The following is a 24,455-nucleotide window of genomic DNA, read 5'->3' as shown; positions in this document are numbered from 1 at the left end:
GCAGTGAAGGAGGGGACTCTCCTGTGAAGACAGGGTTCCCAAAGCCCCCTGCTTTCTATGATTAGGGTCAGAGCCTGAAAACCTAGTAGAAGCAACTGCTTTGCGACAAATTCCATGCACAGGAGAGACTAGTGTTACATGTTGTGCTCAGTCGTTCAGTTGCACCCAACTCTTTGCAACCCCATGGACTGCAGCTGCCAAGCTTATATCAATAAATCATCACTCACTGGTGAACTGGTAAGGTGGACTATCAGAGAAACTTAAATAAGTCCCATGAAACCAGTTTTTTTAAAAACATCTTCATGTCTGGGCATTGGGAGGATGGACTGAGAGACTGGGATTAGCAGATGCAAACGATACTTATAGAATGGATAAACAACCAGGTCCTCTCTCGTCCCCTTCTCCTCCTGCCTTCATCTTTCCCAGCATCAGGGTCTTTTCAAATAAGTCAGTTCTTCGCATCAGGTGCCAAAGTTTGGAGCTTCAGCTTCAGCATCAGTACTTCCAATGATATTCAGGACTGATTTCCTTTAGAATTGACTGGTTGGATTCTCCTTGCAGTCCAAGGATTCTCAGGAGTCTCTCAACACCACAGTTGAAAGTATCAGTTCTTTGGCGCTCAGCCTTCTTTATGGTCCAACTCTCACATCCGTACATGACTACTGGAAAAACCGTAGCTTTGACTAGACAGACATTTGTGGGCAAAGTAATGTCTCTGCTTTTTAATATGCTGTCTAGGTTGGTCATAGCTTTCTTCCAAGGAGCAAGGGTCTTTTAATTTCATGGCTGCAGTTACCACCTGCAGTGATTTTGGAGCCCAAGAAAGCCTGTCACTGTTTCCATTGTTTGCCCATCTATTTGCCATGAAGTGACGGGACCAGATGCCATGATCTTAGTTTTTTGAATATTGAGTTTTAAGCCAGCTTTTTCAATCTCCTCTTTCACCTTCATCAAGAGGCTCTTTATTTCCTCTTCACTTTATGCCACAAGGGTGGTGTCATCTGCATATCTAAGGTTATTGATATTTCTCCCCGCAATCTTGATTCCAGCTTGTGCTTCATCTAGTCAGGCATTTTGCATGATGTACTCTGCATATAAGTTAAATAAGCAGGGTGACAATATACAGCCTTTACGAGTACAAAGCTGAGGGAGGGAGGTGGGCAATGAACACAGTAGTCCCCCCTCCAGCAGTCTCATCCACTGCCTTCCTTAAAGTCCCCCACCCTCATGCTTCTCTTTCTTCCTCCTGTCTGCATAGATGGCACATACATAAGCTCTCAGTCAACTCCAGTGTTATACTCTCTACTTATTCTGCAGGATTTAAGATTAGCCCTGGCTTTCCCATTGGAAAGCCAACTCTTAGCAGCACAGTGTCCCCCAGCCCTGGTCCAGCATTCAATACCTATGAGACACTCAATAAACCACCATTCATTGGTGGATTGGTAGGGTGGACTATCAGAAAAACTGAAATAAGCCCCATAAAGCCAGGTTTTTTATAAACATTTTCATATCTGGGTGTGGAGGAGGGACGGACTGGGAGTTTGGGATTTAGCAGATGCAAACTAATTACTTACTAGAATGGATAAACAACCAGGTCCTACTGTATAGCACAAGAAAGTATATTTGATATCCTGGGACAAACATAAAGGAAAAGAATATAAAAAATGTATAACTGAATCACTTTGCTGTACAGCAGAAATTAACATAACATTGTAAATCAACTACACTGCAATAGTATTAAAAATTTTTTCATCTCTGGATCCTCAGTGTCTAGAAAAGTGTCACATAGTAGGTATTCAATAACTGTTTGATGAATTTACAGTTTGAGAAGCTTTCACAATTGGTGATTAATTATAATTGAGGAAAAGGCATTGTCAAGATTCACAAGTAAAGGCCAAAAGAAATATGATTAGCAAAGAAAAAGATCCATTTCCATATGACTTTTCAGGAAACATCTGTTATCTAAACTAACACACACCTGTGCTTGTCCCCAACTGAATCCCAGTGACTGTGAGGTGACTAAAGATGCTTTCCAAACTCTACGGTGATGATTTCAGTGACTCATGTGCCCATGCAATTTCTGGCTTGCTCGGGTGGTTACAAATCTCCTCCCAAAGCACCATGATGTGGGCCACTATAGAGAAGGGATGCTGGAAAGGACTGTGAGATGTTACTGTTTGGCTGGCTGGGTTATTCTTTTTTTTTTTTTTTTTTTTTTGAGCAGTGTATTGTAAAAACAGCTTAAAAGACAGCCACTATGCAGCCCACATTAAACCTGTTTATCCCTTGCCTTAAAACAGAGTCCAAGTCCAGCAGGGCACAGTGGGACATGACAAAATACGCAGCAAGTAACCCAGGAGAAGGAAGAAGCAGTGACAGGGCAATTGGCAAGACTACAAATCACCACGCCTGAAGTCCTCTCCACACCAGTAATCTGGGTGGGAAGGATGTTGTGCCAAAGTCTTACTCCACTCTCTTTCTTTTCTTTTGAATTCACCTTCAACAATTCATTTGGCAAAGACTTTTGGCATACTGTGCCTTACGTTCTCTATGTGAGTTACTTTTTCAAATTTATGCCTTTTCAGAGATGCCCATCGAGGCCTAACAGACATCAATCAGCCAATTAATGAATAAGTTAATTAATTTTCCTCCATCTGACCCCAAAACAAGATCTGTGCTAGGAAACCATCCAAACACAGGAAGGTGGGCATTTCAGGAGCTCAGACATCCAAGCCAGCATGAACAGTGCTTTCTGTTAAAAGTCACATCTCTCAGCCTAAGCTAACCTTGCCTATGACTGCCTACTAGATCAAGTCTGCACTCTTCAAACCAGCATTCAAAGTGCTTCTCAAGCTGGTCTCACCACTAGCAAGTGCGTCATTTCTTACCGTCACCTCTATGTATGCCCCAGAATCCTTTGCTTCCTTCACTGTGCCGCTCTCTGCTAGGCACCCTTCTCTTTATGAACAAGCTCCCTCAATCATCTGAATTGTAGCAGATCTTCGGGGCCCATCCTCCATCAGTCTCCTCCATAGGGTCTTCCTCCAACACTCTACCTTAGTACACAATGCACTTCTCTTTCCACTCTGTATTATGCTCTAGACTCTGGCAGCATGGCTACCTAGCCAGACATCCACTGCGAAACTCCATGACTATTTCCCGTACACATGCTGCCCTTTTCCACAATGCTCAGCACTTGCCACACAGACGATCCACAAACATTTGCTGACTATTCCTCTTTTCTTTCAACCTAAAATTTAAGTGGCTATTTCTTCCACCAGAAACACCTGTCCTTTGGGCCTACCTTCTCCAGAAGGAAAGACAGGGGGGGGTCATTTTTTTTCCTCATAGAACTTGTTAAATCAGGGCTCATATATTTTCCATCACATGGGAAGACAGATGTTTGTTTTTGAAGAATATGATTGAGAGAAGAAAAGAATGCTGATAAAGCATTTACCTCACCCAAAGGAAGTGCAGTTACTGCCTGGGACCACTTTGGAGAATCAAAGTTAGAGTCCTGGATATGCAAATCTCACACTTGAAATTGTAGTGAAATTGACAGAGTTTCGGTAACACAAGGAATAAGAAGTGACCTGAGGACAGGAAAGGCAGAGAAAGTCTTCCATATGACACTGTGTGACCTAATCTCTCATGTTTTTCTTTTTCTTTTTTTTTAACTTTTAAAAACATGAAACAGGTGCTCCAGCTTGGTATAAAGAAACTGAGTAATACTGACTAGGAGAGACCCAGTTTTCCTGTTAGCCTTATTTTCATCCACTAAAGAGTCACTTCAATAAATAAAGTCAGCTCTTGATAATCTACATATAGGCTGTTAGATATTCAAGCTATCTAAAATTAATTCTTAACAATTTATCCACTCATTACCCATTCAACAAATATTTACTGAACACCTGGTATATGCCAAGCACTAATGCATAAATTTGTTTTAAGATAAGAAATAAAACGGATGCTATATGAAGTCTATCAAAAAAAAAAAGTCCCTACAAGTATATACCAACTGTCAAACATTATTTTTCATTCTGTTCTCTTTCCTTGAAGGTGATTTTTTAATCCCCAATCAAGATTTCCCCCAATTCATTCCCAAATACCAGCATATCTTCAAAGAATGCAAGCGGGTTATTTCACAGTAAAAATGCTGATTTACACTATCACAACACACATTTCTCCAAAGAAGTGGTTAAATTTCTTTGGTTAGTAAAATACTGAATTCTCTTGGTTTGCATACATTTCTCAGAAATCATTGGTAAGTAGCCCCAGTTTGCTGGAAACCTAGCCATGAAGAACAGACAAGTTATTAATACAAGACAGAATGTTCCTCAGTGTTGAGGGACTGCTTCACAGGGCCAGCTCTTCATAAAAGCTGTTCACAGCTTGACCCCTTAAAGATGCCTCTTAAAGTAATGCCTGTGCTGCCAAAGGGAGGGAAACCTGCATGTTTTGTCTAGGGTGAGACAAGCAAGTCCTTGTCACACTTTCACTCTCTGCTTTGCAAACTGCTGCACTTCATCTCACCTTAATTTAATTCTTTCTCTTCCCCATTGCCCTATTCAATCCCTCAGTTGACATGTCTGATCTCTGTAATAATATTCAAGTCCCTAAGAAAGTATAAAGCTGGGATTTTACTCTATTTCTCTAAGCAGAACTTAATTAGGAAGGTAAATCTTCTGCCAAGAAGTCAAATACAAATGACATGTGACTAGATGTCATCTGAAGCCACACAACCCTCTGTGTGGTAGGGTCCAGTTTGCCAGGGTCTGACAAAGCCAGGAGCTAATTAGACAGATGTCTGGTGTTGTAAGTCTTTCTTCCAGATAACAATAGAGGAAGTGGCAAGGTCACTGTTGAAATGTAGATAAGGAGCAGCCTTCTGGGCTGAGTGGACATACACCTCCTCTAAAAACGGAGGTAAGCAAAGGCCCTAAGCAATCAGCCAGACCTTGTACTTCCCTTTGGTGCTAACCCCAGTGTCATCACCAATGGCTCTGCCTACCTTATGCTGTGTTGGCAATGTCCTCACCTCTCAGACCGATCCTTGGGGGGTCGCCTCAGTGATAGCATACAAACAAATTAGAGTGGGGCTGGAGCAGGGGAGAACTGGCCAAGATTGTGTGGTCTTAATAAAGGCCTGTATTGTGCTCTGTTGCCCCCAGAAACAGCCTGGATTCAAATCAACATTAAAACCAAATTACAGTTGAGTTAGATTTAATTCCAACAAAATGCCTTCCTTTTGGTATTATCAGCACACATTCAATTCAATTCAGAAACTATATGTTTCCTTTTTAAGTATTATATACCATGGGGGGTTTTGTTTGTTTTTGTTTTTTGTATAGAGGCAACTGATTATTTTTCCCCCTCAACTGTGCCCAATTCAACAGGTTTATTACTTATTTCCTGGGAGGAAGGGGGAAAGCTTTTGTCAGTCATCACCAAAAACAAAAAAACATTTGTTGAATTGTTTAATTCAACTAAAACAAGAAGCAAACTGCTCTGGAGTGGATTTTTAAAATTTCCAAGCTATAGTAATATAAAATGAATATCAATACCTTTGTTTTAAAAGACACCACCTTACTATTTTATCCAGGTAAACATGAGAAACTGAAAATATCCTTTTAAACATTCTCCTAGTTTATGCATAGACTAGAAAAGAGTGAAAAGCTTTCCTGATTTTTCAATTCCAAGAGGAATCCGTCCAAACCGTTTCTATTATTAGCACCACAAAATGGTAGCTAAAGAAGTTACTGTGGTTAACATGAATAATTTCATAGTCTCAGAAGAATTCAGTCGCTTTGTCTTCTCAGTTCCTCTTTAGAACTGGATCCCAAACACATTTCGCCGCCCTGAGTTGTTATAAAGAAAACCATATAAAATTTCTTCTCAGAACTTAAAAAATAGCCACGCAAAGCACTAAAAACAACAGCGAGACATTAGGCTGGAGACTTAACCAGGAACTTTTTTAACCAGTTCATTGAAACTCTTAAGATTCAGTCGTTCCAGTTCAGTTCAGTCACTCAGTCGTGTCCGATCTTTGCACCCCATGAATCGCAGCACGCCAGGCCTCCCTGTCCAATCACCAACTCCCGGAGTTAACTCAGACTCACGTCCATCGAGTCTTAAGATTACACATACATTATCAGAATTAGAGTTACAGCTTCCAGTTTCTGTCCCATGGCTATCACTGGGCTAATAATATCACCAAAATTTAAACTGTCTTTATGCAATCTTCCAATAAATATGTAAAACACAGTAATATGACCTACAAATAGTTTCAACACATTTCAACACCCTCTAATCTAAAGTCGTTATTTTCTATGATGCGAGACACTAAGAATTTCAAGTTCAGAAAAAAGAAAAAAAAAAACCAAAACACTTCAATTAGTGAGTGAAAGAGGTTAATAATGTTGGCAGGATAGAGTTCTGCTGTTCACCAGGAGAACAGAGGTCAAGCCCCACCACTCTTCACCGAAAATTCCCAGAAACGTTCAACTTGTTTTGTCTTTGAGAAAGATGTTAAGTATTAAAAATTATGTGGGGATTTTAACCTTCAACTTTATTTTCTAACAACTTTTCCCAAAAACAAGGATCTCTGCAAATAAGCCTAGAACTGTTGAAAGAAGATGGCTGGATTTTCTCTTTCCTGGTTTACATTTATCACTCGTCTAAATTCTCAATGGAACAAGTGTAAAACCTCAGAACCCCAGGTGACGCCATCATTCCCCAGAGGCCACAGTTTACCCTTTCCTGTCTCCAAGGGCTTTTCCATTATTTTATTATTTGTTTCTCTGCACTGGGTCTTCATTGCTGCGCAGGCTTTCTCTACTTGTGGCAATTGGGGGCGACTCTCTAGTTGCAGTGACTGGGGGCCTCTCATTGCGGTGGCTACTCTTGTGGAGCACAGGCTCTAGTTGTTGAGGCCTGCGGACTTAGTTGCTCTGCAGTATATGGGATCTTCCTGCACCAGGGATTAAACCCATGTCCCCTGCATTGCAAGGTGGATTCTTAACCTCTGGACCACCAGGGAAGTCCCAAGGTTTTTTTAATGTTACAATTTCTAAAGCAAATCTTTCCATTAAGCACGATTCCCTTCTTAAATAGAGTTTGCCTAACCTGTCAACAAGAAAAAAAGTGAACCTTTTTTGGATACTGCAATGTGATCATTTGTGAACACTAGTCTACTAGGATATATTAAAATTCCAGGGACTTCTTTGATGCTTCAGTGGTTAAGAATCCACCTTCCAATGCAGGGGATGTGGATTCAATCCCTAGTCAGGGAACGAAGATCCCACATGGCCCATGCTGCAACGAAGACCCAGTGCAGCGAAAAAACTAAAATACAGCTAAATTAGGAACTAATTAGATGTTAGTGAGCGTTTACTCAGTGCCAGGCACTAGTGTGAAGTGCTTTACTTCTCTCATTTAATGCTAAGAGGTAGCTTATATCTAATAATAAGAAAGTAATATATATACCTAATATTACCTAACACTACCATGAAGAAAGGGCTTCCCTGGTGACTCAGTTGGTAAAGAATCTGCCTGTATGCAGGAGACCTGGGTTCAATCCCTGGGTTGGGAAGATCCCCTGGAGAAGGGCATATCAACCCACTCCAGTATTCTTGCCTGGAGAATCCCATGGACAGAGGAACCTGGCGGGTTACAGTCCGTAGGGTCACAATTGAGTCAGACACAATTGAGCGACTAACACTTTTCACCATGAAGGAAATTATCATATACCTCACAAGTGGCTACCTCAGGTCAGTTCAAGTCCAAAACTCAAGCTCGTTAGCCTTTGCATACTACACGACTTCTCAAGAACAAGGTTCCCTGAGCAGGAATTAGACTAGACCAAGGCCGAGAAAGTTAGAAATTCTGGCCACTAGACCACACAGCATGTGCTGGGTTACCTGACCCCATGCCAAAAATGCCCGGATGGTTATGTTTGGCAGTCTGCTTTTTTATAGTTTTTGTCTCCTGCTGATTTCATTGCTTCCATGTTTCACATAGATATAGACTTTCTACCATCCACCAGCAAGTTAATCTGGAGCAACCTCTCTTCTCCCTTTATCACAACTTGCCATTTTAGATGCTGTTTTCCAGTTTACAAAGTGCTTCCACATACCTTATCTCATCTATCTAATTTGCTATTTCTAATCAGTTTGGGGATGAGCAACCCAGAATTACCCATAATTCCACAGGCTTCGATAAATAAAAGCAATTAGGTTCTGAGTGAGGCTTAAGCAGACTCCTAGGAATGAAGTGCACATGTCCAAGGACAAAGAGCGGGCATTCTTTTGCAGCCCAGACCTTGCCTGACACTCAGTCATTCTAGCAATCATTCATTTAATAAACATTTACTGAGCACCAGCTATGTGCCACATTCTGTCATGACTGCTGGCATTACAAGGATGATCAACCTCTAGTTCCTGCCTTTGAGAGCCCAAGACTAGTAGAGAGGAAATGTGACCACAGATTACCATGCTGAGAATGGGCAGGCAGCAAAAAGGTAGCTGTGCACAAAGGATATATGGGAAATGGATGCTAGCTGCCCAGTCAGCAGAGGATTTTCTAGACGAATCCAAGGCTGATGAGGTTCTCGCTTCGGTGGCAGGACTCTAGGGGTTGCTGGACGAACTGAAACTCTAAATAAACCAGGGAAAAAGTTCTCGACTCTAGCTACACATTAGAATCACTTGGGGAGCTTTCAAAATCAAATAATAACAAGACCACTTCGGGAAAATTTGGGGGCAGCACTTACTCAGGCCAAACATACACATACCCTATGACCCAGCAGTTCCATTCCTATGTATAAACCAGCAGAAATGTGTACCAGAAGACACACACAGGGATATTCATAGTAGCAATTGTTTCATAGGCAACCCCAAACTGGAAACAACCCAGATGTCCATCAACAGGTGAATTGGATAAAGAAATAGGGGTCATCTACACAATGGAATACCACTAGGAATAAAAAATAGAGAACAACGAAGCACAGACTCTAGGGCGCCTGGGCTCAGTAGCTGGTGGCAATGGCTAGTTGCCCTGCGGCATGCGGAATTTTCTCGGACCAGGGATCGAACCTGTGTCCTCTGCACATGGCAGGCAGATTTTTAACCACTGAACTCACCAGTTCCAGATGTGTTCAGTTTGTAAGAATCCAAGTGAACTTTTACTCAGGACTTGTGCAGTTTCCTGAATCATGCTGTACGTCAATATAAAGTTTACTTAAACATTAAAAAGAAGAAGAAACAGTGAGGAAGGCCTAGATCTCACTGCAGACCAATTAACCCAAAAGCCCAGTGTGGGTAGACCCCAATATTTGTATTTTTTAAAAAACACCCCTAGTGGCTCTGATGTACAGCTATGTGTGAAAACCAAGGCTAGATGTTCCCATATTCTCAATAGCTCCTTTGGGTTAACAGCCTGGCACGTGGCAAAGGGAACAAGTTCTGAAGTAAGGAACATCAGTGATTACATTCTGGCTCTGTTTTGCACTGGCAGTGTGTGGCATTTGTCTGGATCATCCCCAAACCTCAGTTTCCACCAGTGTATAATGGGCACAATATCCTCTCCCCACCTAGGACTGTTGTGAGGATGAAATGAAATAATATATTTAGAGCACCTAGCATGCAACCTAGAACACAGTATGTGCTTGAAAAATGGTAGGTACCCACCTCCTCTCCCTCCTTCATGTCTAAGTTCCTAAGTCTCAAGCCCAGTGATGAGCAGATCGCTGTAGACAAACAAAACTCACACTCTCCGGTTTCTCCTCCTGAATGAGTTTCTTTGTAGACTGAAGTAATATTATACTTGGGCTAGTGACGTCAAATGAATGTCAGACATTTCTGGGCCCTGGGGGCTCACTCTGTTCAACACTGCCACCCCCAAAGATGATTGGAAGAGGAAGCAGACCACAGATCAATACCAACCACAGACCCTCCTGTGGAAAGCTTTGTCCCTGACCTTACCCCTAGTAACAGCAACAGTCCTGTGGAGGTGGCAAGAAGAGACAGAAAGAAACAGTAGCTTGGGAGGACATACCAGCCACGATATGTACCAAATGAGACACTTTTGTATCAAATGTCATGTTGGCATAAAAAACAAAGCAGAATCATGGGCTGAAGAAGCAGAAGATTCGGGTAGAGAGTTTTGATGACACCACCCATTCAGCTGTGTGACTTTGGTTCACTAAACTTTTCTGTTTCTCTGGCCAATGAAAACAATGCCATCTCTCCTACATCCTTTACAAGGGGCACAGTGAGTTTTAGATAAGATAAATAGAATGCTTTCCAAAACCTGAAGCAGCAAAGGAAGGCAAGATGAGATTTCTAGGCTGGGAAATTTACTTTGTTCCAAACTCCAGTCACCAACCACCACCCCTCCTCCCCAAGACTGAGAACTCTCTGATATTAACTGCTTCAAGCACACCCAGAGACTCACCAGCCTGAAGCTCGCTTATGTAAGAAGAGACTGCAGCACCTGCCTGGCATGTAGCATAATACTTTGCTTAAGAGAAATCCTTGGAAATGCCTCAGCTGAACTACAAGGGCAGGCCCAGCTTACATTTTGGAGACAGCGCTCTCAGTCACGGAACACCAGAACTGTGGCTGGACCAATGATGTCATCGGAGCTCTTCTTACCATGGTCAATGTCAAAATTAAGATAGGAAGTTCAAGGACAAATCGTGGGGTTCCCAGGCAAATACAGTTAGAAAAACAGTCTGGACCTCAGAATCTTGCTTTTAAAATTGTCTCCTCTCCTATATGGTTTCTGGTTTAATGTGAAGCTTTTCTTGACAAAAGGTACATAGTTGCATACAAAAATATATTCCCTTAGGACTCTATTTTTCTCCCACTACACATTAGGAGAGACAAAAAAAAAAAAAAATCATGTGAGTCACCCCTGTATCCAAAAACAATAACAAACCAAAAATAAAACTATAAGATTTTCGAAGAGACAGATAAACTTAAGGCTCTCCACTCTAGAGCTGAGAACGAAATCGCTCAAATACCTGTTGGGTTCCTAAATGGACTGGAAAATGAAAACTCGAAATTAACCACAGGTACGTTGGAACATCTTGTAGATTACAGGACTTTCCCCATCCACAAACCATTTCTGCGACAGACCTGTGTACTCAATGCCTAAAATATCCCCAAATGTTAGGATGCCGGGAATTGGGGGGGGACGGGGGGGGTATGTCAATTAGTATAAAAGAAAAATAGTACTGTTGACTCCTGCCTGGTTTCAGGGAAAAGAAGAATGGGTCTGATTGCAAACCTCGCGGCGCAGAGCCGGACAACTCGCCCCTAAGTTTGGCGCGTTCCCCGCTCTCCGCCCTCGGCCCCCGCCCCCGCTCCCGGCACCAGGAGCCTCAGAGCCCCGCGAGGCCCTGGCGGAGGACGACCCCCGCCGGCCACGGCCGGGGAGGAAGGGCGTCTCCTCGCCAACGAGGGTCCTTCGGCCCCACCCCCAGGCCCTCGCGCGTCCCCTTCCCCTGACCCTTCGCCCGGGCAGGTCACCTGCTTGACGGCTGCCCGCTGGTCCTCCAGATTTTCGCTCCGCTCTATCCGCGCTGCCGCCGCCTCCGGGAAGCCGCTCGCCCTCCCGAGTCACCGGGCCGGCGAGCGGGCGGCCGAGCCGGTGCCAAGGCTGCGGGAACGGTTCCACTCGGCCGGAGCTGGTACTCTGCCCTGAGCGCGGCCGCCACCAGGGCGAAACTGGAGAGCTGGGCTCGGCTCGCCGGGGCGGGGAGGGGCGACTGCAACTTTGCTCCTGGACGCGGACGAGGAGGGGGCGCCCGTCTCCAAACTCTGAGCAGCGCCCGCAACCTCTCCAGACCAGGGTTTTTTTGTTTTTTGTTTTTAATGCTCCCCCCCCCTCCTTTTTTAGCCTAAAGGGAAGCTAGATGCTGGCCCTCAAGTTCTTGTTTCCAAAGAGGCGGGGAGCGCGGGGCCGAAAGCGGGGTGCGAGAGACGCGCCCTGCTGGGTGCGCGGGCGGCGAGCCGGCCGAGGGCGCGCGGGGCGGCAACGGGCGGGCAGCGGCTGCCCTGGGAACCCGCCTTTGCGGCCGCTCCGCACCCGGCTCTCAGTACCTCGCCGGCCCCCTCCAGCCGGGAGCCAGAGCCCGGGAGGGAGAGCGGCCTGGAGGGACCGGGCCAGCGGCGGGGAAGCAGTGACCCGGACCTGGATCGCCGAAGTAGGAACTGGAAGTGACAGCGGCGCAGGGCAGAGCAGCCGCCGCCGCCGCCGCCGCCGCCCAAGGCTACGCCGTGGCGGCTCAGCAGAAGCACGGAAGCAGCGGCGGCGGCGGCCACCACTGCGCATGCTGCTGCCGCCGGGTTCTAACCACCGAGCCCGGGGCTGCCGCCGCGCTGGCCTGCCGCGGGCCTCTGCTAGGCTCGCGGGCAATGGGAATCCCGGCCATCACTGAGCAGGCCCTGCACAGGTGGCACCGCTCCTCCTCCAAGCCACCGGGACACGGCGTTGGAGCCCCCAAACCCTGTGGTGAGCCGCTGAGCTACCCAGAGAGGAAGCACTCTCCCAGCGGGCCCTCCGGCACCCCTCCCTTCCCCGAACATGTCCTGGATGCCCTTCCCGGACTTCTCGAATAACAGGCCCCACACCAACAGTTCTCTCGAGGAGAATGGCAACAGGTTCGTGAGAAAGGCAAATATTTACCGACCTTACTGAACGTCCAAGGTTATTTACGAACAAGCAATGAATCGGTAGATTAGGATGGCCAGAGTCATGGGTGTCATTTGATGTAACTCACGGAAATTCCAGTAGGAGTGTCAGACTGGCTCGACAGAAAGAGGAAAAAAAAAAAAAAAAGACCAAAAACTTACCAAAATCCTCTTTAGTCTTCTCACTAGCTCAAATTGAGCGGCTAAATATACAAAGCTTTCCCCAGCGGAAACTGATGGAAATGGGCCAGTTAAAAACAGTGTCCAACAGTGAGACATTACCAATCCTTACTCCAGCCTCTTCATGTTTACAGATGAGTCAACCGAGGCTGAGAGAAGGGGACTCTGAGTTCTCAGAGAGAACGTCGCCGTTTCAGGGCCTGATACCCACTGCAGCTACTGCTTAGCTGCCTGGTCTCTGCCTCACTGCTCCAGGGAGGCTTTGCTCTCCTAGAGCCCAGATCGATTATGGGAGATTTAGCCCTTGACTCATGATCATTAGTAGAGCTGCCTTCCTTCCAGAACTGCTTCCCTGTCGAGCAGCCCCTGGGAAATGGCAAATCGTCCATCCCACAGGCCCCACTTTGGGGAGGGCACCCATGCTGTTCCAGTGACAAGGCAGATGGAGTGACTCAGGGAGACAGGAGGCAGTTACGGGTGGGGGCAAAGAAAAAGCCATACTGATACCAGCTGGTGAGAGAGAGAGAGGAGGGAGAAAGAGAGTGAAAGAAACCCTAACTGAGCTTCATATACGTTCAATGAAATCCTTCATAAACAAAACAGCTTTCTACAAAGTAGGGTTGCCCAGGAGGCAGAATAGGAGAATTTGTAGAGTATCCCTGGCAAAGGGTTGTTCATAAAAGCGGCAGGTAAAAAAGAAGTGCCTACTGGGGATGAGGCTGGGGGAAGCCTGGCTGAAAGGAAAAACCCAGAGGGACTAGAGCTGGGACAAAACCAGTCCTTTCCTGGGGCTTAGCCAGGGACCGCGTAGTCAGAGAGGTACCACCCAGGCAAGTCGCAAATGATCACAAGAACTATATCTGTCCCTGACTCCCAGCAAGTTCAAAGGCAGAACAAGACCATGCTAGGATAGTCCTGTCCGAAGGGCTTATTGGTCACAATTAGTGACACTCTACCTAGACATGAGGATTTTTCCATATGTTCTACGAAGATTTCTCTTGAAGCCTGAGTGTCCTCCCTGCCTTCTCCATTCTGTAAATAAATAAGAAAGATACATTTGGTTCACAGAAATGGGAAATACAAATAAACCAATAAAGGCATGAGAGATGTCCAAACGCACATGGAATCATGAATTCATATTACAGCAATAAATCAGATACCATTTGCACCCAACATTTTAGCCAACATTAATGATAAATAATATCCAGGCCACCAGAGACATGAGGAGAAGGCACTTTCTACCACTGTTGGTAGGATTAGAACTGCATACAGCATGTTTGTAAGGAACATTTGAGAGTATCAAATTTTAACACAGTTATTCCATTTCTATTAAGAAAGATGCTTCAAGAACAATCACAGATGTACACAAATCTCTATGTGCATATACAACATTGACCCTACTGGCTTTATCCCAAGAATACAAGATTGATTTAAAATATGAAAATTAATAATGTAATAAACATTGCAGTATAATAGAAGAGAAAAATCCAATGGTCATCTTAACAGATGCAAAAAAAAAAAAGCATTTTGAAAAAATCTGGCACCCTTTCATGATAAAAAATACTCAAAAAACTAGGAATGGAATGGAACTCCTTTAATCTAGATAAAGAAGCATCTATGAAAACCCACAACTACCATTATGCTTAATGGGTGAAAGATCAATTGTATTTCTATGCAATGAACAACCCAAATGTTGAAATTAAGGAAACAACTATTCCATTTGCAATAGTATCAAAAGAAATAAAATACTTTGGAATAAATTGAATCAAGGAGGTACAAGGCATGTACACTGAAAATTACAAAACATTGTTGAATGAAATTTTAAAAGACCTAAATCAATGGAAAGACATCCTGTGTTTATGGATCAGAAGACTTAATGTTGTTCAGATGGCAGTATTCCCCAAAGCATATACAGACTGAATACAATCCTTATTAAAAATTCCAGTTTGCTTTTTGCAGAAATGCACAGGCTGATCCTATCCATATGCACACACAAGAGATCCCAGAATAGCCAAAAATTATTTTGAAAATGAAGAACAAAGTTGGAGGGACTCATGCTTTCTGATTTGAAAACTTACCACTCAGCTACATTTAATCAATTCAGTGGGGGAAAGAATCATCTTACAGAAAGCAAGGGAATTCCAGGGAAAACATGTACTTTCTGTTTCATTGACAACACTAAAGTCTTGACTGTGTGGATCACAACAAACTGTGGAAAATCTTTAAGAGAGGGAATACCAGACCCACCTTACCTGCCTCCTCAGAAATCTGTATGTAGGTCAAGAAGCAACAGTTAGAACATTACATGGAATAATGGACTGGTTCCAAATTGGGAAAGGGTGTGACAATGCTGTATTTGTCACTCCGTTTTTTTAACTTATATGCAGACTATATTATGTGAAATTGCCAGGCTAGATGAAGCACAAGCTGGAATCAAGATTGCCGGGAGAATATGAACAACCTCAGATATGTAGATGATACCACTCTAATAGCAGAAAGTGAAGAGAAACTAAAGAGCTTCTTGATGATAGTGAAAGAAGAGAGTGAAAAAGCTGGCTTAAAGCTCAACATTCAAAAAACCAAGATCATGGCATCTGGCCCCCTCACTTCATGGCAAATAGATGGGAAAAAAGTGAAAACAATGACAGATTTTATCTTCTTGGACTCCAGAATCACTGTGGACGGTGACTGCAGCCATGAAATTAGAAGATGCTCCTTGCAAGGAAAGCTATGACAAATCTAGACAGCATATTAAAAGCAAAAGCATCACTTTGCCAACAACGGGTCTGTCTAGTCAAAGCTATGGTTTTTTCAGTATTCATGTGAGAGTTGGACCATAAAGAAAGCTGAGCACTGAAAAATTGATGCCTTTGAATTGCGGTGCTGGAGAAGACTCTTGAGAGTTCCTTGGAGTGCAAGATCAAACCAGTCCAATCCTAAAGAAAATCAACCCTGAATATTCATTGGAAGGACTGATGCTGAAGCTCCAATACTTTAGCCACCTTGATGCAAAGAGCCAACTCATTGGAAAATACCCTGATGCTGGGAAAGGTTGAAGGCAAAAGGACAAGAGGGCAGCAGAGGATGAGATGGTTGGTTATATACCATCACTGATCAATGGACAGTAATCTGAGCAAATTCTGGGAGATAGTGAAGGACAGGGAAGCCTGGCATGCTGCAGTCCATGGGGTCACAAAGAGTCAGACATGACTGAACAACAACAACAAACATCAAAAATACCAACGTGACATTTTTTCACAGAACTAGAACAAATAATTCAAAACTTTGTATGGAAAACACAAAAGACCCCAGATAGCCAAAACAATCTTGAGACAGAAGAACAGAGCTGGAGGAATCACACTCTGTGACTCCAGGCTATGCTACAAAGCTACAGCAATCAAAACAGTATGGTACTAGCACAAAAGCAGATACATTGATCAGTAGAACAGAATAGAGAGCCCAGAAATAAACCCACTCACTTACAGTCAATTAATCTATGACAAAGGAAGCAAGAACATACAATGGAGAAAAGATAGTCTCTTTAATAAGTGGTGCTGGGAAAGTGGAGAAGGCAATGGCACCCCACTCCAGTACTCTTGCCTGGAAAAATGCCATGGACGGAGGAGGCCTGGTGGGCTGCAGTCCATGGGGTCGCTAGGAGTCGGACATGACTGAGCGACTTCACTTTCCCTTTTCACTTTCATGCATTGGAGAAGGAAATGGCAACCCACTCCAGTGTTCTTGCCTGGGAGAATCCCAGGGACAGGGGAGCCTGGTGGGCTGCCGTCTATGGGGTCGCACAGAGTCGGACACGACTGAAGTGACTTAGCAGCAGCAGCTGGGAAAAAGTGGACAGCACATGTGAAAGAATGAAATTAGAACATTCTCTAACACTATACACAAAACTAAACTCAAATGGATTAAAGACCAGATACTATAAAACTCCTAGAGGAAAACATAGACAGATTATTCTTGGACATAAATCACAGCAATATTTTTTTGATCCATCTCCTAAAGCAAAGGAAATTTAAAAAATAAACAAATGGCACCTACAACTTAAAGTTTTTGTACAGCAAAGGAAACCATTGACAAAATGAAAAGACAATCTACTAAATGGGAGAAAATATTGCAAATGCTGACTAATAAGAGGTTAATATCCAACATATATAAACAGCTCATGCAACTCAACATCAAAAAAACAACCCAATTTTTAAAATGGGGCAGAAGACCTGAATAGATATTTTTCCAAAGAGGTAAAGCAGATGGCCAACAGGCACATGAAAAGATGCTCAGCATTGCTAATCATCAAGGAAGTGCAAATCAAAACCACAATGAGGTATCACCTCACACCTGTCAGAATGCCTATCATGAAAAAGAACACAAATAACAAATTTGGGAGGGTATTGAGAAAAAGGAACCCTCCTACACTGTCGATGGGAATGTAAATTGGTGCAACCACTGTGGAAAACAGTATGGAGGTTTCTCAAAAAACTAAGAATAGAACTACCATATGCCCCAGCAATTTCACTCCTGGGTGTAACACCAATTCAAAAGATACATGCACCTCAATGTTCATAGCAGCATTATCTACAATTTCCAAGGTATAAAAGCAATCTAAGTGTCTATCGGCAGGTGAATGGATAAAGACAATGTGGTGTGTGTGTGTGTGGTGTGTGGTGTGTGTTATGGCTGGAATACTACTCAGCCATAAAAAAGAACTAAATAATGCCAATTTATCCCAACATGGATGGACACTTGGATGGCATTATGCTAAGTGAAACAAGTCAGAGAAAGACAAGTACTGTATGATATCATTTATATGTGGAATCTAAAAAATACAACAAGTTAGTGACTAAAACAAACAAAAAAGCAGACTCACAGATATGGAAAACAAACTGCCTGAGGGGAGAGGGAAGGAGGAAGAAGGCAACATAGGGATAAGGGAATAAAAGGGGTTATTATGGGACTATATGAAATCATATGTGTGAAACTTTTGAAAATTAGAAAGCACTATAGAATTTTAAGAATTTTTCGTGTAATAAAAAATAATTTTTAGGGACTTCCCTGGTGGTCCAGTGGTTAGGATTCCTCACTTCCACTGGTGGGGGCCCAGGTTTGATCCCTGATTGGGGACCTAACATCCCACAAGCCACACAACACAGCCAATAATAATAACAATTTTAATTAAATTAAAAAGAAAGAAAATGGGGAAATATTTTTAAGAAGATACTATCAAAGTCTGGGAGGCACTTCAGAAGCATCCTTGTCTCCCAGGTGTCTCAGCGTACTTCCCTGGTGAGTTGCTAGTGGCGTGAGCCTCTAGCGACCCTAGGATACCAGAGCCACATGAGAACACAAAGATGGAGGTCACTTGCAGAGACCAGCTGGCCACTTAGAGGGTCAGAAGGCAGCAGCTCTTTTATGTGGTCACCGTGCCCCACAGTCAACACTCAAATTGTCAATGTACTGCTGCATCTCTGCTTTCATTTTTCTAGATTTCCAAACTGACCGTTCCCAGCTGGCACTCTTTCTGTATATAAATAATAGTGTGTCCTTGGCAACAATCAAGCCCTGCTCTTTTTGCTTTTTAAACATTAACAGTTTCATAGTGTCAACAAAAAAAAAGTATTAAGTATGCCCTAAGGGAAGGCTACCCACTCCAGTATTCTGGCCTGGAGAATTCCATGGACTGTATGGGAACGCAGAGTAGGACACAACTGAGCAACTTTCACTTCACTTCGCTTCAGGACTAGGCACTATGCTAGGTACTTTAGATCTGAGAGATACTCTATCTAAAGTGACAAGATACAGAAACAATTTAAATGTTCATCAATGGATGAATGGATTTCAAGAAAAGATGTGGTATATACACACAATGGACTGTTTTTCAGCCATGCAAAAGGAGGATATTCTGGCATTTGCAAAACAGGGATGGACTTCTGAGCACATTATGCTAAATGAGATAAGTCAAACAAAATACTGTATGGTCTCACTTATACATGGAATCTTAAAAAATCAAACATAAAAAAAGAGCCGTTACCAGGGGGTGGGGGCTGAGGGATGAAAACTGACATTGTTTAAGCTTACCAACCTACAATGAGTAGTAAATACACCATAGTGGTCTAATGTCCACTATAGGGAACACAGACAACAATATTGTACTTAGGTGATGTGATAAATATAGCTACAATGGCAATGATATTACAAAATATAAATGCATCAAGGTAACACATCGTATGCCTTAAATTTACACCATATTGTACGTCAAATACTTTCAATTTTTAAAATAATGTTTTTAAATTTGCAAATATTTGTGTTTAAGTCTATCTCCTAGCTACCTTGGGAACTTGAGACTGAATGGTCAGTATTTTTGGCTGCTGGGTGCACCCTCGCTCAGCTTTCAATCTCATTCCTCATGTATTGATTTTATTAATCTTCCCTCAGGGTTCTAGGAGTGCCTCAGTATGACTGCTGTGCACCCCTTTCAGGCATAATTTTGTGTGCAACACTACCTGTAATAATGGTATGAGTGAACAGCTATTATGCATGCTTTATGTGCAATGACATATGAAGTGCTTTAGATGCATTATTTCATTTGATCTTTAAAAGAATCCAATGCAGGGACTTCCCTGGCCGTCCAGTGATTAAGACTCCCTGCTTCCACTGCAGGGGGCAAGGGTTTGATCCCTGGTCAGAGAACTAAGATCCCACATGCTGCAAGCTATGGTCAAAATATTAAAAATAAATAAACAAATCCAATGCAGTACCTATTACTCATGTCTCCATTATACAGATGAGGAACCTGGAGCAGAGAGAGGCCAAGTAACTTCTCAGAATCACACAGAGCCAAAATTCTGACCCATGTCTGTCTGTCAAACTGGAGAAGGATGTGGTTAACCATCCTGCCAGATATTGCCTCCTCACAATATTCATCTGATGCTCAGGGCCAGCCTGAATTATCCAAAAGAGATCAAAATATGTTTGGTGACCTTCATGTAAGAAACGAAAATTATGTTATACTTTTAAAGAAATGTTTGTGTCCAAAGTGGCCAAAATATTTTAAGTATGGGTGCTTAACGGAGTAAGCATTAATTATCAGAAAAATCCACTTATGTGAAACGACTCATTCTTCAACAATGCCAGACCCAGGAGGTGTTTCTGTATCACCTAGTATTCTTAGAACCACAAAGAAGCTCAATATACCTTCTGACAGCTTCAGAGTGCATGAATCATTGGCAACCTCACCATGTTTTTATTTAACAAATGAAAAGAAAATGCCATGATCTGTTCAGAGCAGACATCATTCCATAAGGGATATAGAGTAGGTTGCACCTGCCTTAAAAGCCATACACACCGTGTGCCCAGGCACACACACAGAAAGATAAAGAGAGAGAGAGAGGGAAGGAGCTAAAATTTGGCAATAAGGAAATCTGGAATAAAATATTCTGAAACAAGCATAACTTGATGCTATGGCTAACTTTCAGAAAAATTCTGAAGGAAGCAAAGTTTATCTGGGGAAAAGGTACTTGTACTAGTACTACTAGTAGTTAACTAACACTAGGAGAAAACTTTCTGTGTGCCATGCACTCTTCCAAGGATGCGAATTCTTTGAAACCTTATACCAATCCCATGAGACAGGTGCTGCTATTCTTCCCATTTTGCAGATATGGAGACTGAGGCATAGAGCCATAGTTAAGTAACATGCCCAAGGTCACAAAGCTACTAGCAAGAGATAACTGAGATTTGAACCCAAGTAGTCTAATACCAGAAGGTGTGTAAAAGTGTTAGTCGCTCAGTTGTATCCAGTTCTTTGCAAGCCCACAGGCTGTAGCCCACCAGGCTCCTCTGTCCATGGGATTCTCCAGGCAAGAATACTGGAATGGGTTGCTGCCCCCTTCTCCAGGGAATCTTCCCAACCCAGGGATTGAACTCGAGTCTCCTGCATTACAGGCAGATTCTTTACTGTCTGAGCCAGTAGGGAAGATTCCAGGCTCAAACCAGTACTAATACTTCTTACACCCCAGGTCCTGTGCTGAGTACTCTACCTACGTTATTTCATAGATCTTTGGAATTTGGAGCTCTTAGCTCTAAATTATTATGCAGTATCTCATTTGATCCTTAAAACAGCCCCATAAGGTAGTTATTATTGTGTCCATTTTACAGATTAAAGCACTAAAGCACAGAGACATGAAATAATGTAACATACAAGCAGAAGTGTCACCTCCTTTTCAGCAACACCCCCCTATACTTACTGCAAGGATCCACATAACATAAAAGAATACAATGTAACTTAATATACAGTTTCTACCTCAGGCCCAAATTCTTTCATGGCCTCTATTCTAAATTGTTAGTGGGGAAAAGTGGTTATAATTTTTCCACCCTTCCCAACTCAAAAGGATTACAGTAACCCTCTGCAGCATCCAGTGGCCCACTTTGGCCTCCACTTAGTAGGGATGCATACCATACAACCTCTGGCACCAAAAGCCTGCTTTCAGAGCTTGGGAGCTGTTTTTTTTTTTTTAATTTATTTTTAATTGGAGGATAATTGCTTTAGAATACTGTGTTGGTTTCTGCCATACATCAACATGAATCAGCCATAGGTATACATATGTCCCCACCCTCTCAAATCTCCCTTCGACCTACCACCCCATCCCACCCCTCTAAGTTGTCACAGAGCCCTGGTTTGAGTTCCCTGAGTTATGCAACAAATTTGGAGAGCTGTTTTTAAGTGGTACTATATTTTGGTTCTTTAAAATTGAATTATAGTTGATTTACATTGCTGTGTTAATTTCTGCTGTACAGCCAAATGATTCAGTTACACATATACAGACATTCTTTTTCTTAATGTTCTTTTCCGTTATGGTTTATCATAGGATATTGAATATGGTTCTCTGTGCTATACAGTAAGATAAAAGTTACCAATATTTTGAATTTTGATTTTGTTTTGCTTTGGAATTGGTTTCTGGAAAAAAAATAAACAAACAAACAAACAATGACTGAGGACCATCGATCTTAACCATGGTTTCCATAAAAATGCTTCCTCTGTTTAACAGTGAAAATAAGCCTTTTACCACAACACCATGTTCATTAGCAGAGTGAAAAATGACCACAAGGAAGGCAACCTGGGTGGGCTTACCTCCACTTGAAGGGCCGCACATCCTTTCAGGAAGTCATTGATGTTGTTGGTGCAGTCAGCTTCAGTTTGGGGCTCCAGACAGTACTAGAGAAACACAGTCAAATATCACTTGGAGACTGTCATCCCAAGTGGGACACATCATTGCATCATTCGCTGATAACTAGATAAAGTAGGCTTTTTAAGGTGGGGCCAACATTACTGTCAATCCAGGAAGAGAAATTAGCCACTGAAGGAAGTGATGCAAAAATCTAAACGGTTGGTCTTGTTCCAAATGTCACCAAGTCCTTAGCCCCAAGCCATCTGCACTTATAAACTTTCTCATGCTTTCTACCAAAGTGTGGTGATAGCAAATTAGAGAGACCCTGCAAGTTTTTTTCATCCTGACTGCTTTCAACCTATCATTTCCCTCCATCCTCCTCATGATAATGTATTAAAATTGTATTTTCCTCTTCGCTGCTCTTTACATTTGATCACATTTCTCGACATTTTTCATTTTATCACTGTTTTCCAAGTTTGAGAAATTATAAGTAAATCGGTATGTTCAATAAAAACACCAACTGCCTCAAGGAAGGAAATGAACTGTACTCAGTGTCTCATTCCCTGCTGACCTTAAAAAAATAATTTATGGCTCCACTTTTAAACTTAGTCAAGGTGCCCATTTTTAAAATTATTCATACTGGTGATCATGGGTTTCCAACATTCACAATTTTGGATTTTTAAAAATGAGTAAGGTTAGTTTCACTTTGAACACGTGTTGCATTCAAACATATATTTGGTTTCTATTGTTTTAAACAAACCCGTTGTGACATTTTGGATTATTTCTCCTGATTGCTAAATAGCCTCTCTTTCAATGGATACTTTATTTCTTTGAGAAGTAAATCCACACTAAATTTAGTCATACCATCAATAAGCACCCTGAATATCTGTTACAAATCATCCCTTTACTCCACGGACTCACATGAACCTCAGGTTCAAAACATGTCCTCAGTACACAGGGAGGTACAACACGCGTCTCTATGGACAGAGCCAGCTCGTGACGGGGTGTTCTCCTTGTCCCCTGGCACCAGTGGTGTCACAGGTTTTTACTGTACTAACCTCCAGTGGCCAATCACTAAAGGATAACCTTCATTCTCTGACTTTTTCCAACTACGAAAACAGTAAGAAAGAACGGTTAAGTCTCAGAAAGAGATGAAAGCAGGAGTGTCCCATGACCCAAGCAATCGAAATCTCCAGAGTGACATTACCGCTGCTCTCTGGTGGTGAGCAACCCTAAAGATACTGCAAATTTCCCTTACCTTTTCTACAGAGCCAGGCCTTAGTCTGTTGATCAGTTTGCACAGCACTACCCCCATTTTTCAACGAGGACTTCAAGAACTCCTCAGGATCACAGATGGTCTTTTTGGGGGAATCTAATACTCCCAAGGATATGAGCCAGGTCACGACACGCTCTTCTGGATTCATTACTGCAGACTGAATGCTCCCAAGCACCTCTCTGGGGCAGCTGCAAGGACTAAGCCACATCCGCGATTGCATCTGCTGTTGTCTTCCTTTTTGTGAGTTCTCTTCTCGTGCTTGCAGAGCAAAGCTCTAAAACAACGTTCCTTAGACAACGGTGGAAGCCACACCAATTCTGGGATTTGAAAACCACAGAGCTCACACTCAAAGATGTAGAAATAGAATGAATGGGGAAAAAATCCTGGATAACACTGCGTTTCTTTTTCAAAAGCTGCAAAACAAATTCATTAGGATTTTTTTTTTTTAAAAAAAAAAGAAGAAATACATACACACACTCACACCCCTCCCCCTCCCCCCAAAAAAACCAACAGTGCAAGAAGCTGTAAGGGAAGGAAGTGAGCAGGATGCTGGGGAGGGAAGAAAGAGAAGGCAGCGAGCGCTCTGGGAAAACAGAGGCGAGCCAGCACTTCAGGGGACCTTGGAAATGAGATACTCATGGGCCAGTCTGAGAAAACGCTGTCAATAAATAGTCTAGCCCCAGTGAAAATCTGGCTTCTGTCAAGAGGAAGATGCCAACTGGCTCTTAGGTCAGACAGATCTGAGCCTCGTGGGGAGCTGTGCTGGCACAACAGGGCTCAGAGAAGGTAAGCTGGGAAAATTCTTCCAAGAAATGGCCGGATGTCCTCTTACTGTCTCACCGAGATAATGTGTCATGATCATTCCTTTGCAAAACACGTTGAATTGCACGGTGACAACGTGCCAAGCAGATGAAGACTGTGCCTGCTGTCAGCCATCACTCTGTGTAAGCACAAACTAGAAGAATGGCATTTTACTTTGCAGCCAAAAAGCTATGTTTAGGGAAATAGACTAAGGATAACATCTGACATCCTGTTTACTTGCATTCTTGAGCGATTCTTTTTCTGGACCTGGTTCCACTACACAATCCAAGCTGCAGTGCCCTTAGCAAAAGGCTCAGACACAGTCATATC

The 24,455-nt window shown here is 42.9% G+C and overlaps 1 pseudogene; it reads right to left on the bottom strand.

Annotated features, from left to right (window-relative positions):
- Positions 1–23,681, bottom strand: part of LOC132342130 (rho guanine nucleotide exchange factor 6-like) — a 34,791-nt pseudogene extending 11,110 nt beyond the window's left edge.
- Positions 23,682–24,455: the final 774 nt, after the last annotated feature.

This window comes from Bos taurus, unplaced genomic scaffold (assembly GCF_002263795.3).
Source record: "Bos taurus isolate L1 Dominette 01449 registration number 42190680 breed Hereford unplaced genomic scaffold, ARS-UCD2.0 Super-Scaffold_1723_ScbfJmS_2085, whole genome shotgun sequence".
In the NCBI taxonomy this organism is placed as follows: Eukaryota; Metazoa; Chordata; class Mammalia; order Artiodactyla; family Bovidae; genus Bos; species Bos taurus.
The sequence above is the reverse complement of the archived record's forward strand: the minus strand, read 5'-3'. Positions and strand labels throughout refer to the sequence as shown.